The sequence below is a fragment of the Lissotriton helveticus genome, chromosome 2_1 (genome assembly GCF_964261635.1).
Source record: "Lissotriton helveticus chromosome 2_1, aLisHel1.1, whole genome shotgun sequence".
NCBI lineage: Eukaryota > Metazoa > Chordata > Amphibia > Caudata > Salamandridae > Lissotriton > Lissotriton helveticus.
Window position 1 is genome coordinate 1,561,198,581 of NC_136059.1, and position 16,819 is coordinate 1,561,215,399.

The following is a 16,819-nucleotide window of genomic DNA, read 5'->3' on the forward strand; positions in this document are numbered from 1 at the left end:
AATGACGCAGAAGGTTTGTTGACTCTAATGAACATTGACCAAGATCCAACAGAGGAATTCACCTTATCACAAGTGGTAAATCAACGTGGGGCAGGTTTGAGTGGAAAAAAACCAAAATCAAGATTTTACCCACAATTGAGTCCAGGAAATAAAGTGGATTTATTCCAAGAAGCAGTGATTCAAGATATCTACAAATTAAAATGGAATTTTGATGACGATAACCTAACAAAGGAGGAACGGATGGCATTGAAAAACTTGTCTGAGGATGACAAGATAGAAATAAAAGTCGCCGATAAGGGTGGAAACGTGATAATAATGGATCGAAGTGCATACATGATAGAAGCTCATCGCCAATTAAGAAATACCAATCACTATGAGAAATTGAAACAGAACCCATGTGTGGAAATTAAGAACAAAATTGATGAAAAACTAAGTGTATGGACATCGGAAGGACTCATTGATGAAACAGAGAGGAAATTCCTGACAGTGACACATCCTATATTGGCAACTATATACTTCTTGCCAAAGATACATAAAGACCAAAAAAAACCTCCGGGAAGACCAATAATATCCGCCACGGGGTCGTTATTGGAACCGATGGCGGAATATATAGATCACTTCTTACAACCGTTTGTTGCAAAATTAAACTCATACATTCAGGATACGAATGATCTACTGCGAACAATACTAGATACACCTTGGCAAGAGTCTTATTACTTGATCTCAATGGATGTAATTGGGTTATACACCAACATTGACAATGACATGGGAACAAACGCATGCAATTTTTTCTTAAAGGAAAGAAATCTGGAATTCAGTAGTCATAACAAAATGTTACTGGAAATGATCACAATGTGCTTGGAGGAGAACTTCTTTACGTTCGGTGGATATTGAATAACAGTGTAACAAACTTGAAATTGACTTACAACATGAGTAAAGAAAGAATTATCTTTCTGGACACTGAAATCTATATTAAGGATCGGCAGATTCACACAACTTTGCACAGAAAATCAACTTCAACCAATGCCACCCTTGAAGCGACCAGTTTCCACCCAAAAACATTGCTAAACAGCATACCGTACGGGGAATTTTTGAGAGTCCGTCGGATATGCAGTGAACAAGATCAGTGGGAAGTGGGAAGTGAATAGTAAAAATACCATGGGTGCGTTTCCTGGCAGGTAAAATCAGTGCTTAATTTGAGCCTGTGGTTTACCGGAGCTAGGCATCGGCACTTCATTGTCAGCACCGGCTCTAGTAACATGGTGAAGCTGTCTGTTTAATTTTGAAATGAGCACAACAACTGTGTTGATTAGGTGAAATCCCACAGAAAATTAATAATACCTGCCTCGTGCCTAATTATTACAGCTTGGTGTAGCCTGAAGTTGTTTGAATTGTCACACTTGTAGGAGTGCGATGGTTAGGTGTTATGGTGGTCCTGTCACTAGAAGTGCTGGCAGGGGCAATGCATGATGCAGGCTGCAGTGGCCTTCCTAGAATGGCCCAGGCACTTAACTTTTCACAAATTAGGCACTGAGTAAATTGTACATCAAGAGACTTGTGATGACCACTGAACGGTGGCCTTGTGGTTGTTGAGCCACCGGTCAAAGATTTCCAATGGTAGCGCCAGCTGAAGCTTCACCGTAAGAAGCTAGGCAGTGTCCTGACTCTAAATGAGGGGGGAGGAATGCGCGTTTGGTTGGACGCCTGTTCCCTCCAACACTAAATCAACTTCATATTGTTGTACAATATCCATTTGGCTGCATTTGGGTTTTATAGACACATGCCCAAATGTTATATAGAAAATATCAGTTGAGGACAGTTGCTGTTTAGAACTGGTCAGTGGCACACGTTTGTATATTTTTTACAGTGGTCCTTAGGGTTTTTTCCACTGGAAAAAGTTCACAGAGTTCACGGAAGCCAACTCCTACAATTCCACACTCTCCCAATTTAGGATAATAGTAGGGTCTATGATTGAATGTTATTGGTGTATGGTTTCGATTGTTTTTAAACATGCTAGCAATGGTTTCAGCTCTGAATGAGCATAAGATAGAGTGCCTTTTTAAGAGACAGAGAAGAGGTGTCTTTGTGACTGTCAGTCTTAGATCTCTATGCTTCATCCCATGCCAGCATGCTACAACAAGTTTGCCACATCACAACTGGAGCCTCCCTCCAGCTTCACATGAAACGTGCAGCTCTTCTGTCATAGGGGACGCTAACAATCCTCACTTTCACCAACCATGCCCAACAAAGAGAATAACCTCTTACTATTACTCCCAGGAGTATGTTGGTGTCTTAACAGGGCCGTAAGACTCTCTACAAATGCTAAAGATACATTACAGGATTAAAGTTACACAGGCTATTTGTGGGTCATTGTTTGTGGTGTTAGGATAGAGGGTAAGTGAGATTGTGGCACCGGTGAAGCAAAATATACACTTGACCTGATGTCACTGCTCTGCGTCTGTGTGGTAAAAGAATCCAGACGGACAGAAGGGCAGATGGTTCTTGGAACGTATTGTGGGACACCCCCGCGCCGCACGGCCGCCAGCTGCTGCGTGTGCCCCCCTAACTGTTCCTAGCTGCCTCGCTGCCTCGCTGCCGACTGACCCTGCTGCCGTCAGTTTGCCTTCCTTTGCCACGCGCTTGTGCTTGTTTTTATTTTTCAAATCCCTCCCCCGTGTTCAGCCTGTTTTTGTCAATCTCTTGTGCCTGTATTTTTCTCTTAGGCTTTTTCCTCCGTGTTTAGCTATTTTGTCAATCACTTGTGCCTGTACTTTTCTCTTAGGCTTTTTTCTCCGTGTTCAGCTGTTTTGTCCATCACTTGTGCCTGTTTTTAAGCGTTTTTCCCCGTATTAGCCTGTTTGACATTCCTCGCTCGCTTTCCCGCCTCCCTCGCCGCCCCCGCTTCCCGCCACTACCACCGACCCCGCCCCTTTTCCCTTCTGTTCCCTCCCCGCTCCCGCCTCCCAGCTGCTCCGCCCACCCGCGCACTTGGCCTTATATGGCGACCGTGCGACACAGGTGAGTGTGACCCACTTGTGGGACACCCCCGCGCCGCACGGCCGCCAGCTGCTGCGTGTGCCCCCCTAACTGTTCCTAGCTGCCTCGCTGCCTCGCTGCCGACTGACCCTGCTGCCGTCAGTTTGCCTTCCTTTGCCACGCGCTTGTGCTTGTTTTTATTTTTCAAATCCCTCCCCCCGTGTTCAGCCTGTTTTTGTCAATCTCTTGTGCCTGTATTTTTCTCTTAGGCTTTTTCCTCCGTGTTTAGCTATTTTGTCAATCACTTGTGCCTGTACTTTTCTCTTAGGCTTTTTTCTCCGTGTTCAGCTGTTTTGTCCATCACTTGTGCCTGTTTTTAAGCGTTTTTCCCCGTATTAGCCTGTTTGACATTCCTCGCTCGCTTTCCCGCCTCCCTCGCCGCCCCCGCTTCCCGCCACTACCACCGACCCCGCCCCTTTTCCCTTCTGTTCCCTCCCCGCTCCCGCCTCCCAGCTGCTCCGCCCACCCGCGCACTTGGCCTTATATGGCGACCGTGCGACACAGGTGAGTGTGACCCACTTGTGGGACACCCCCGCGCCGCACGGCCGCCAGCTGCTGCGTGTGCCCCCCTAACTGTTCCTAGCTGCCTCGCTGCCTCGCTGCCGACTGACCCTGCTGCCGTCAGTTTGCCTTCCTTTGCCACGCGCTTGTGCTTGTTTTTATTTTTCAAATCCCTCCCCCGTGTTCAGCCTGTTTTTGTCAATCTCTTGTGCCTGTATTTTTCTCTTAGGCTTTTTCCTCCGTGTTTAGCTATTTTGTCAATCACTTGTGCCTGTACTTTTCTCTTAGGCTTTTTTCTCCGTGTTCAGCTGTTTTGTCCATCACTTGTGCCTGTTTTTAAGCGTTTTTCCCCGTATTAGCCTGTTTGACATTCCTCGCTCGCTTTCCCGCCTCCCTCGCCGCCCCCGCTTCCCGCCACTACCACCGACCCCGCCCCTTTTCCCTTCTGTTCCCTCCCCGCTCCCGCCTCCCAGCTGCTCCGCCCACCCGCGCACTTCGCCTTATATGGCGACCGTGCGAACGCGCAGCGTTGACGCGCAGCGGGCGCGCCGATTGTGCGCCGAAGGCGCGCCAAAGGTAAGCCCGTCTGCGCCCGTCCGCGACCGGACCGCGACCAGCGCCAGGACCCCTGGCCCCCACCGACGGAAGCCGACCCGACGAACCTACAGCGCCGCCGACCTCATCGCACTCAACACCGGCCACATCCCAGGATGTCACCGAGCCGCCCCGAAGCACACCCACGGACCCTTCAGCTGCCTCGCCTGCAAGTTCACCTGCATCCGGACCTTCCCTGCACCCGCCAAGCCGAACTCCAGCAGCACCCACCTCAAGTGTATCCTGCTCAACACCCGCTCCGTCCACAGACACGCCGTAGAACTCTGGAACCTGCTCGACACCACCGCCCCCGACGTTGCCTTCATCACCGAGACCTGGATGAACGCCTCCTCAGCCCCGGACATCGCCATCGCCATCCCAGAGGGCTACAAGATCACCCGGAGAGACCGCGACAACCAGACCGGAGGAGGCATCGCCATCATCCACAGAGACACCATCCGCATCAGTACCAACACCGATGACACCCTCACCACCGCTGAACACCTGCACTTCCAGATCCACACCGACCCGAAGACCACCCTCAGAGGCACCCTGATCTACCGACCCCCGGGACCGCGCACACGATTCAGCGAGGACATCGCCGACTTCGTCAGCCCGCACGCTCTCCCCTCCGCCGACTACATCCTCCTGGGGGACCTCAACTTCCACCTGGAGAACAACAACGACCGCAACACCATCACCCTGCTCGACAACCTCGACAACCTCGGACTCAAGCAACTGGTGACCACCCCCACCCACCTCGCCGGACACACACTCGACGCCGTCTTCTCATCCAGCAAAGACGTCACCTTCAGCCACGCAACAGGACTCCACTGGACGGACCACAGCTGCGTCCACTTCACCTTCAGAAGAACGACGATCCACCACCTCCAGCAACAGGTTGCTCGCAGAAGCTGGAACAAGATCACAGCCGACCAGCTCACCGCCTCCCTGAGCCAGCACCCTCCCGCCAACTCAGCGAACCCCAGCCAGGCCGCCGACAACTTCACGAAGTGGATCAGCAACTGCGCGGACGAACTCGCCCCTCTGAGGACCCCGCCCAGCAGATCCTGCAGCAGAAAAACACCATGGTTCACCGACGAACTCAAGTGCTCCAAGAAGAACTGTCGAGCCCTCGAGAAAGCCTGGAGAAGGGAACCAACGACGGACAACATGACCACCCTCAAGCTCGCCACCCGGAAACACCACCAACTGATCCGCGCCACCAAGAAAAATGAATACAAGGACCGGCTGGACAACAACGCACACAACTGCAAGGAACTCTTCAACATCGTGAAAGAGCTCTCCAACCCCAGCGCCGGAAACAACGACATCACCCCGTCGCAAGACCTCTGCAACTCCCTCGCGTCCTACTTCCACAACAAGATCACGGACATACACAACAGCTTCAGCAACCAACCAACGCAAGCCACAACCGCAACGACGCCACCCACCACCACCCTCCGCACCTGGACCCCGATCAGCACCGAAGACACCATCCGCACCATGAACTCCATCCATTCCGGATCTCCGACTGACCCCTGCCCTCACCACGTCTTCAGCAAAGCCGACGCTGTCCTCGCACCCCACCTGCGGGACATCATCAACACCTCCTTCGACTCCGCCACCTTCCCTGAGAGCTGGAAGCACGCCGAACTCAGCGCTCTCCTCAAGAAACCCACAGCAGACCCCACCGACCTCAAGAACTACCGTCCCATCTCGCTCCTCCCGTTCCCGGCCAAAGTCATCGAGAAGACCGTCAACAAACAGCTAGCCGCCTTCCTCGAGACGAATGGATCCCTCGACCCATCACAGTCCGGCTTCCGGGCGAACCACAGCACCGAGACCGCCCTCATCGCCGCCACCGACGACCTTCGAACTCTGATGGACAACGGAGAAACAGCGGCCCTCATCCTCCTGGACCTCTCCGCGGCTTTCGACACTGTCTGCCACCGCACCCTAGTACAGCGCCTCAGCAACATCGGAATCCAGGAGAAGGCACTGGACTGGATCACCTCCTTCCTCGACGGAAGAACACAAAGAGTCCGCCTACCACCGTACAAGTCAGAGGCCACCAAAGTCATCTGCGGCGTACCCCAAGGATCCTCGCTGAGCCCAACCCTCTTCAACATCTACATGAGCCCCCTCGCGGCCATCGCACGCCAACACAACCTGAACATCATCTCCTACGCCGACGACACCCAGCTGATCCTCTCCCTGACCAACGACCCCGCCACCGCCAGAGCCAACCTGCACGAAGGGATGAGAGACGTAGCCGAATGGATGACGACCAGCCGCCTGAAACTAAACTCAGACAAGACGGAGGTCCTCATCCTGGGCTCCACGCCCTCCGCCTGGGACGACTCCTGGTGGCCCCCCGCCCTGGGCACCGCACCCAAACCGACAGACCACGCACGCAACCTGGGCTTCATCCTGGACTCCTCCCTCTCCATGACCAGACAAGTCAACGCCGTCTCCTCGTCATGCTTCAACATCCTGCGCATGCTACGTAAGATCTTCCGGTGGATCCCCACCGAGACGAGGAAGACGGTCACCCAAGCCCTCGTCACCAGCCGACTGGACTACGGCAACGCCCTCTACGCCGGAACCACTGCCAAACTCCAGAAGAGACTCCAGCGGATCCAGAACGCCTCGGCGAGACTCATCCTCGACATCCCCCGACGCAGCCACATCTCCGGACACCTGAGAGACCTGCACTGGCTCCCGGTCAACAAGAGAATCACCTTCCGGCTCCTCACCCACGCGCACAAAGCCCTACACGACCAAGGCCCGAGCTACCTCAACAACCGGATCAACTTCTACACTCCCAAGCGCCTCCTCAGATCAACCAACCACGCCCTCGCCGCCGTCCCCCGCATCCGAAGAGCGACAACAGGAGGAAGATCCTTCTCCTACCTGGCCGCCAAGACCTGGAACTCACTTCCGACCAATCTGCGCCTGACCCAAGACCACCTCTCCTTCAGGAAGAAGCTCAAGACCTGGCTGTTCGAGCAGTAGCAGCACCCCCCCCCCCTCCTCCCAGCGCCTTGAGACCCTACGGGTGAGTAGTGCGCTCTACAAATGACCTGATTGATTGATTGATTGATGGAATTTGGCTTCAATTTTGCTGACCCTGTCTGCAGAGTGTAGACTAGAAGGTTTTGATGTGAATAGTTAAGTGTACTATAAACTACTCACTGCCATAATCCACAAAGTGGGGTGCCATGGGCAACAAAGAATGTGGACTTTTCACATTCTGTGCTTGTGAAGAAGTCAGTGGGCGCATTGCCTTTGATTGTATTGTTCGGAATTGAATACATGAGAAAAGGGGGCCTATTTTCTACTGATCTCACAACTTGCGGGATTGGGAGAGAAACTAATGAAACAATGGGCAGAATTAGGAATAAACTAAGACTTTGATCCTGGAGCTCTCAACTAGTTATCCGTGCCACACACAGGTAAAGTTTTTATCAGGGAATGGGTGGTTGGTACCATGCAACAATTAGGCACATAAATGCAAGTTCGAAACCTAGATTCAAATATATCGTGTGCTCGAAATTATATAGGCATTTATAGGCAAGAAAATATTCTCTCAACTGACCTGCCATAAGAATAGGATTCTAGAGAGGCGCGTATGTTTGAGAATTGGCTTCAACTGTCTTCTTAATTATTGATTCAATCTGGGTCCTGTTCTTTTGGTACAAGAAAGATATCCATAGAATCAGGTGCAAAACGCTCACCCGAATGAAGTTGCTCATGGGTTGCATTTTTAAGCACTTTTAATATGCCATGTACAAAAATAAACACTTTTAAACAGTCTTTTCCTGAGATTAGAACAGTGACTAAACCTAAGTGAGAGAGCAAGACAATACACATAAGTAATAGGAATAAAACGCTTCGAGGAGCAGACAGCACCATTCAACTAACAGTACAAATCCACAAATATGGGTTGAGTTCATGTCATGATACATAATCCCACAAACAGGCCCTCCAGCTGCAAAAGTCTCTAGCTATTGTTTCCGTCACCAAATATCACCAACAGTGTTTTTTTATAGTGCCAGAGAACAATATGAAGAAGTGAAGAATGATATAACATAAAATTGGGGCCTGATTGGGACTGAAAGGCCCACTCACCAAAATTAATTTGGCCCCTATTAGTTAATTAGAAAGATAAAAAGTGGCCCATGTTTGTAAATTGGAGCAGATTTGAACTTGTAAAGACACACTATAAATGTTTTGCGAGGCATGGAACACTGAATGGATTTGATCTTTTTGCAGAGACCGTTTGTAGTAATATCAGAGAAATCAACAGTAACAATCGGGCCAACAGACCATTCAACAGGCGCACAAACAGCCAAAAATTGGCCCACACATTCTGGGAGACCAATCCATCGGGTAGTGACTGATTGCCCAATAGACCAGCCCGACCCTGCCTAAAACAACAAAATATAACATAACATAATAAATGATTTGTTGGTTGTCATGCAAGATCAATTTCTGGGACCTGGACTTTGGAATGATATGAATTCTGCAATGAAAAACCAACCCAAAATTAAAGATGTCAAGAAAGATCTGAAGACTCACCTAGTCCTAGAGTCATTTGGTTTTAAAGTACATTCCATCAGGACGTCTGCCTCTTTATGAAGAGACCATGTCACATCTTCATTATCCAAAAATCAAGAGCCTTTTTTGCAGGTCTTCCTCAGGGGAGAGAGTGTCAAGTCATCATTGCATGTCTTTGGCTTGGTATACAACATTTACATTTTAAGTGTTACATATTGCAACAAAGAAACATCCTGGCAATATGTGGCGGTGGTGCATGGCCATTCTAAGTTGGTGGATCGATTTGTCTGGTTAATTCCGATAACAAACTAGACTCCTCCATGCTAACTAGTTACGCACCCCCCAGCAAAAGTTGGATAAATATAAAAAAAGACAATATGTATTATCTCAGGGGGTAATCCACATAGGGCCAGCAACAGGAGTTATTTTTAGCCCCATATGAAGCAATACAGGTCTTGTGGAAGGGTGCAGCAACCCATATTGTTTAGTGGCCACAAAAAACATGCTGGCAATATAAAACACCCAAAATAAATATGTTTTCAAAATTGCCAGTTGATTGATGGTCTCCAGAGGTGAACTCATGTAATCCTATCTAGCATTCGATTCAATTAATCATGCAATAAAGTCATTACCTTACCTTACCTATCTAGCATTCGTAATTTCTTGTACTTCACTTCTGCTTGCAATCCCTTTCCACTGTTTTAAGTCCTTGATTTAATCAGTCTGTCGCCTGATATTTTTTAAAATAAGCCTTCCTTTTGCTCAGTTTTCTCGTTAGGTGTTTATTCTTGCTAATATAAAAAAAAGCTTCCCTTTGATTGTTTTATATATTTCCATGATGTAGAGTCAAATTCGTGGTCATGTATTGGAACTTCCTGTAATGTCACAACTGTAGTACCAAGGCATATTCGACGTCACTTCTGTGACAATATTGCTCCAGTAAGTAAATTAAGAGTTAGGTTAACTTCGGTGCAGTTGTTGAATACCAGCAGGACTGCAAAATAGTTTGTGGCGGCACCGGCATAATATGCCCCAGCAGTGATTACATCTTTGCTTTACAGATGCATCAACAGATGCAGATAACTATTGTCCATACCCTCGTTCTACAGTGTGACATTCATGTCAAAAGACTATGATTTATTGGATTTTAGACTGGGCTTCACATGGGAGAGAACTTTGATATCACTGCATGGCGCTTAGCCTCTATGGGCCATTGCCGGGTATGGTCAAGGCTATTGTACACTTGTACACTTGTGCAATGAACACATCTTAGTTAATTTATCATCTGGTTTGGAAATATCCAATTTGCATGCGTCAGAGAGCAATACACTATCCTTTTACTGAAAAGAGCCCTCTGTTCTTAATTGGTTAAAGTGATCTTGTAGACTCTGCACGCCACCTCCCTGTCTCATCTAATTGCCCAGTGCTGTAAAGATTACTTAAAGTCAGGGCTTTAAGTGAGCCAGGTCCTGCCGGTTCTTAAAAGCAGGTGCTGAGATGGGACCCTATCGGGCTCTCCATTGTTGCCCTCAGGATGAAAAAATAAACCTTAACTCTGCAGCAGTACAACCCTTAACTGCCTTTGATGTAACTTCAAAGAGACTCATTATGGTTCTTTCACAGTCACATCATTTCAGAACAGAAGCATTTTCACTGTTACATACAATGAAGCCGTAATTGTTGCCTATTGATCGTACAGAACTAACACCCATTGGCAAAGCCAATATTCCTGTCTTGTTGTAGGTGTAATGTTACTTTTTGTTTTATATCTGGATGCAATGACAGAAGCAGCAAAATTCCAATTGGGCGGCACACTGTGCTAAACATAGATTTTTAGCTTGCATATTTTTAAGCCATGCCCTTAATCGCATAGGCCATGCCCCTTTGAGAGACCCCCAGTTTTTTCATCCCACTTAAAGCCCTGCTTAAAGTAAATAGGGGAGAGTGCCGTTCAACACTGAAGATAATGTTATCTGTTTACACATTGTTGAAATAGATGACTGACTTTTCCTGTGTTGGTGTCTGGCTTACCAGCCTTTCCCCTCTTTGCCACCAGTCTGTCTGATCCTTAGTCATGAGTAAAACACATTCTTAGGCACACAGAGTCTTCTGTGGAGCCTTGTAGAACATAGGTTTCTGGGTTCCGTTTGGCAGGTGTCTATTGCACACAAAAATTGGCTGAGACATGGGAATGTTGCCAGCCATATTGGGAGTCCTCTTGCAGACCCATTGATGAGGTAACAGAGTAAACAAGTTTAGAGTCTTCGCTATCCTGTCACCATCCTGAGTTGGAGTTACACTCAGAGGAGAGCAGTGAGGGTAAGTTACCTGAACTTTGAAGGATTTTAGAGTGTTCCTCACAGCACTGATTTAATAACGAAAGTCACACACATTTCTGAGGCAATTCAACTTGCAGAAAACACTTCACATGACCACTCTCCCTTTCCCCACACTGGAAATCCACATTGCAAACAACTTAAAGAGAACTGGACGAGCTCATTACGCATACTTGTGTGTGATCTCTGTGATGCTTGCAAACTTTCATACATTGCTTCCCTCATGGGTTTTCACTGATTTGTGACTGTACCAAAGCAAAGTGCGTAGTTTGGTGTTTGGAGCCTTGTGTTCAATCGGCATTATCCTAGCGATTAAACAGGCCTATGAACGAAGATTTACACATAGCTACACTCAGGGGGTTGTACATTGTAAGGTGTTTTGTGTGGAGTCGCGGCACCCAATGAAGCCAGTGGCATACATAGTTGAGGGATTAGCAGTCACCGCTGCCACATGTTGACACAATTGTATTTTCCATTATTCGTTGTTTACAAATTGACTCAGGCACAGCCAGTTTCTTCCCACATCTTTAGAGTAATTTAATCGGTGAATCTGTGTTGCCGTGGTGTTGTGATTGGCACTGGAACACGCTTTGGGCGTTAACAGGTCTGGAAATGTCACACCGAGATGCTCAGCTGACACCAAGACCATTCTGATCTACAATACAGAAATATAACTGTGCTCATGGACGTCATTTAAGGGTCGCAAGCTGCGACCCCTGGATTGCCCTCTGCAACCACTGGCACTGCCTTTGCGAACCCTGACCTCAGAGGTGGCAAAGTCAGTGCCAGGAGCACAAGGATAGCTCATCCTCATGGACATTGGTTGGGGCACCACTTTCCTTGTTTCCAGTCAGTTTTTTTAATTACGCTAATAGTGGATATTATCAGATTATTAACTATTAGTACAGTTAGCTGGAACATGACCCCAGCCATCTGGCAGCAGAGATGAGTAAAAATGCTTTTAATTGTATGTTCTGCCCGTGCTTGCTGGTAAGAAGGTGCTTATGTAAGAAAGAGTAGTATGTATCAGGGAATGTGTGAGTAAGCATGTGTGCTTGAGTGAAAGTAAAAAGTCAAATGGTGTATGCTGTCACGTTCGCTACTCCTTACATTTTGGTGAATTGACGTCCATGACTGTACTCTCATCTGAAATGGTTGATTATCTATACTCGGGGCCTCTGGAATTATACGATAAATTTACCGCTCTTGCTACATTGGTCAATATCTATTTCACGATTTGAAGATTTCAACAAAAATATATTTTGCTTTAAGCTCAACTTGAATAAAAGTTACTTTAAAAATATCACATGTGTTGCCAGGCAGTGGCAGGCCCCTTGCATAGGTTAGTCTCCTTTTAGTTGCTGATTGCTGTGCTGTGTTAAACTGTTACTAACCAGTCAGTGCGTTTTCTCAGACTGCATCTATGCATGTTATAAACAGATCCACTGGGACTATAAGAGTCTCTGCCCAAAGTATTTTCCACAGTTATTATGGATTGACTTCCTCTTGCCACATAATCTATCCTCTACACCATAATTTGTAGATTAAAAAAACAAACAGTGTTTCTAGTTGAAATGGTTCAAAAGCTACTTAAAAAAGTGCCACAAATTGTGCTCCTCATTGACAGACATTTTACAAACGTTAGTTCTCACCTTTTAGGTGTAGGTTACTATATTCAGGAGGAGTTAAGCTTCTACTTATAAAAGGAAACTTTTGTTTGGGCAGCATTTATGTGTGTTATAATGACAAAACGGCGAAATAACACTGCAACAGATTGTGCCGGAGTGTGATGCCGAAGTTGACATTTCTTGCTCCCTAACAGAGTCAACCTAGCGCATGTGATCCTCCCTTGCTCCACCATTCCAGTGGCCCTGTGCATACTGGAATACCTAGTGAAATGAAGCAGTGTGCTGACTTGCAGACCTTCTCCATGGGCAATGCACAGTATTGTCAATAAAATCCGGAATTTATTTATTAGAATATCACTTAAATCTTAAAATGCAAAAATATTGAATTAATTTCATACAAATAGTAAAGATCCGTGCATTTTTATGATTTCTAACGCATTCTCTGCCCATAATATGAAACAGTATAGGTGCTTAACTCCCACAATTGTGACACGAGTGGAAGCAATAGGAAGCGAATAGGGCTGTGCGAGTCTCGCTTTCACTTCCTGCCACTGCGTTCATGAACCCTGAGAGCAGGGTTGACTATGGCTGTGCCAGTGGTCCAAAAGGTGAAGCCGGGGTAATATTAACTACCTCTGGATGCCCCTAAGAGCAGGCACGATTGCACGTTCAGGTAAACCCTAGACCTGGGAACCAGTGGTCTCTGTTTTGACTGCATCAACTGCTGCTCGGTGGATGCCCATAGATATGGTCCAGCAAGGTAACATCTGTACTTCTAACTCTTCTGAGAGAACAGTTTAAGAACGAATGGAGTACACATGGTTAACATGCTCTGGTGACATGGGCAGCGTTCAAGGGCTTGCCACCATCTTCTGCACTCAAACTGTATGGGTCTACGTTTGGTGGCCCAAGTGGGGCCAGTTCCATCTTCATTTGTCGGCGATCTCATCTCCGCTTATGTGCTCCTCATAAAATTTTAAATCTTTGGGTCCGATTCATGAACAGTTTTTCACAGGTATCTGGCACATAGTAAAAGTTATTTGAAATCGTGAATTTCACATTCCCATTCACAAAATCTGGATTAGGTTTTTGTTCACAAAATGAAATTGTGAATACGAAAAATCAGCTCCTATGATAGAATGACCACGCTGGGATGCCCTGTGGAACTATGTGAACAGCCTCAGTCTCAAACATTTGTGGGCAAAAATTATTGTTGCACCGGGCACCACCTGAGTTGGTGATCGCGTGGAATGAGTGAGTCAGTGATATCTCTCACTGTGCTATTTTCTTGTATAGTTTTGTCCAGTTGGGAAGGTGCTGTCCTCAGTCTTAAATTCATGTACATTTGGACTTTTATAGTAGATTGCTTATTTTATAATGGACGTGACAATCTCTTACACCCAGTAAGTATTTGTTTGTATTTAACTGCGTGTTTTGCATTTCTGCAGAGAACGTTAATAAGGTATTGCCGCAGAAATTATTTTTTAAAATCATGGTTACACAATTGCTCTACAGTACAATGAGCTTACAAGGGCACTAGGTTAGTATCCTTCCATTTCATCTTCTTTGCAGCAGTTTCAGAAGATTAGAGTTCTCGTTGCTCAAATGGGTCTAATTTCAAATTTTTGAGTGTTTCCATGCACTTCATTGCTTGATTTTGTTTGTGAGAAAGTGTCACTCAAAGTGTCACAAATTTGGTTCTTGAATATCACTCTTAAGTACACTGAAATTATAAAAATGTCACACATATGCAATCTGAAACCTTGGCAGCTATGCAGTAGTCCTCTCTGGGACTGGCCTACATCCCAGATTTGACTCGGCAATAACTGTAGGACCTCGCATGGTTCTCCCTCTATTCCAGCACTGAGGCTGAATGAGTCTCACCATAATCCGAATTTGTGTCTTGCAGGTACCTCACTAGTTTCTGCCCCAGGCGCATTATCCCTTGAGCTAAGTTACCTGATTAAGCAGCCAGAAAGCTCATTTTATTTAGTTTGTCAAAGAGTGTGGCAAAACAATATGGTGTAATTGGCTAAAAGAAAGGCTCTTACAAAACCAAAGAGGATTGGGACTTGGGTTTTAGTTAAAATTGTGGTGCCATTCTGGATAGATTGCACAGAGTTCATTATGCTTTTGCTCTTGACAGGGTAAGCATGAGTTTGGTTTAGCACTTTATAGGATTGGCTAGATGTTCGCTGATCAGGCAAAGTACTTGTTGTGGCTGTTATTTCTTTACCAGATGTGAAGATTAAAGTTTGGGTAAATTAGTGGATCCGATTTCAATGTTTTATCTTTTAAAAGGACTAAGCAGAAAGGATTGTGGGTGATTATCTGTATGTGTGTCTCACATCTGCACCTACTTCAACGACTTCTGGTCAGGACTTCTGCCTCCCATCTTCCCTCTTGCGCGTTGGGTTCTACCAGTACTGTTTTGTTTTACCTCGTCTACACTTTCTAGACTCCTCCCTCTTCTATCCTACCATTATGCTTTTCAGTCCAACTAACTGACGCACATGTCCACTGCTCAAATTTACTCATACTTCCCTATACTAATTCACCACTAATCCTTTTTGGGTTCCCGAGTAGCGTGCTACGTCCCAAAAAGCCTTTGACGCATCGTCAGGGGTAGTAAGCGCTATATAAAAACAATTGCAATTGCAATACCTCTTGAAGCTTGGAAAGGAATGTACAGTTGCCCTTTCCGAGGAAGTGAATTAAACACCCATAATAAATGAGGGTCTAATGGAAGTGGATTTTCCATCAGAATTGTTTTTCCTGTAAAAAAGAAAGAAGATACATGTGCTAATCGTCATTTTAGCACGATTTACATATACATAAGTTGCCAAATGGTGGGAAATCCTCATGCGTACATTTTGAGCATTGGAATACGCCATGATATCTGTAGCTGTCATAGATTTCCAGGAGTGCTCATGGAATCCTTTTCATTACCTAAAAATACTGAAAATTACTCGAAAAATAGAAGTGTTGCTACAGGAGTACTTGACTTCTTAACCTATGTAGAGTGAACTATGTGACTCAAAGATTGGGCCATCCTCAATACTCACTTTACCTGGCACTCGGAAAACGGAGGCAAACAATTTAAAATATAGTATCACTCCTTTTTCTGCTTGGTCCCTTCCCTGTACATAGAAATATTATTGGGCCACCACCCTCCCTTGGGATAAAATAGCGCCTTGTGAGTTAAAAAGTCAGCAGGGGGCAGATGTATCAAAATACCTATTTGCGATTCTCAAATAGCGATTTTTTGAGAATCGCTATTTGAGAATTGCAAAATGGTATGTATCTAAAAAATTGCAATTCTTTAGCGATTTCTTATTATTCCTTATTTGCGAATAGCAAATTGCGAATTCGCAATTAAGGAATAATTTCCCATTCATTTCTATGGGCCAGGAGGCCAATTGGAATGAATGGGAAGTTATTCTCAATTTGCGATTCGCAACTTGAGAATCGCAAATTGAGAATAATTTCAAGGGTGCAAGGGTGTCATAAGGGCACCCTGCGGCACCCCTGAAATTCACATGTGTGCACATATGGCGAACATACATGCCCTAAGGGCATGTATGTGCGCCACATGGCACCTTCACAAATGCAAAAAAGTGCATTTGTGAAAGAAATCGCAAATTACCACCACCTTCAAGTTGGTGGTAATTTGCGATTTCTTAATGAGAAATCGCTAAAATAGAATGCTTGATGCATAGCATTTAAGGAATCGCAATTTGCGATTCCTTAAATGCTTACGCAAAATTAAGGAATCGCAAATTTTGCAATTCCTTCATTTTGCTCGGTAATTTGCATCATACATACCGTTTTGAGAATTTTTAGTCGCAAACGCTGCTTTTTTGCAAATCGCAGCGTTTGCGACTAAAAATTCCCTTGATACATCTACCCCTAAGTTTCTTTTTCCCTCTCAATGGTTCTCCTTCAATGTGTTTTTACTGCAGTTTTATCCCAGCCTTCTCTTACACAGCTGAAGTCCCTGTAAGTGAGATTCTGGTATGATGGTTTTATCCTCAGTGGCATAAAAGAAGCATGATGCCACAGAAATCTGAGTTTAGGAAGAATATTCTGGTATTTAAATTTAAATAGTGGATACATTCAGTTTGCCTTCAAGCTCGAGTCGTGTGGGTAGATGAGTGGTAA

At 46.0% G+C, this 16,819-nt stretch overlaps 1 protein-coding gene across 5 annotated transcripts in view; it reads left to right on the forward strand.

Annotated features, from left to right (window-relative positions):
- Positions 1 to 16,819, forward strand: part of PAX5 (paired box 5) — a 562,382-nt gene that overhangs the window by 432,888 nt on the left and 112,675 nt on the right. The window lies entirely within an intron of this gene.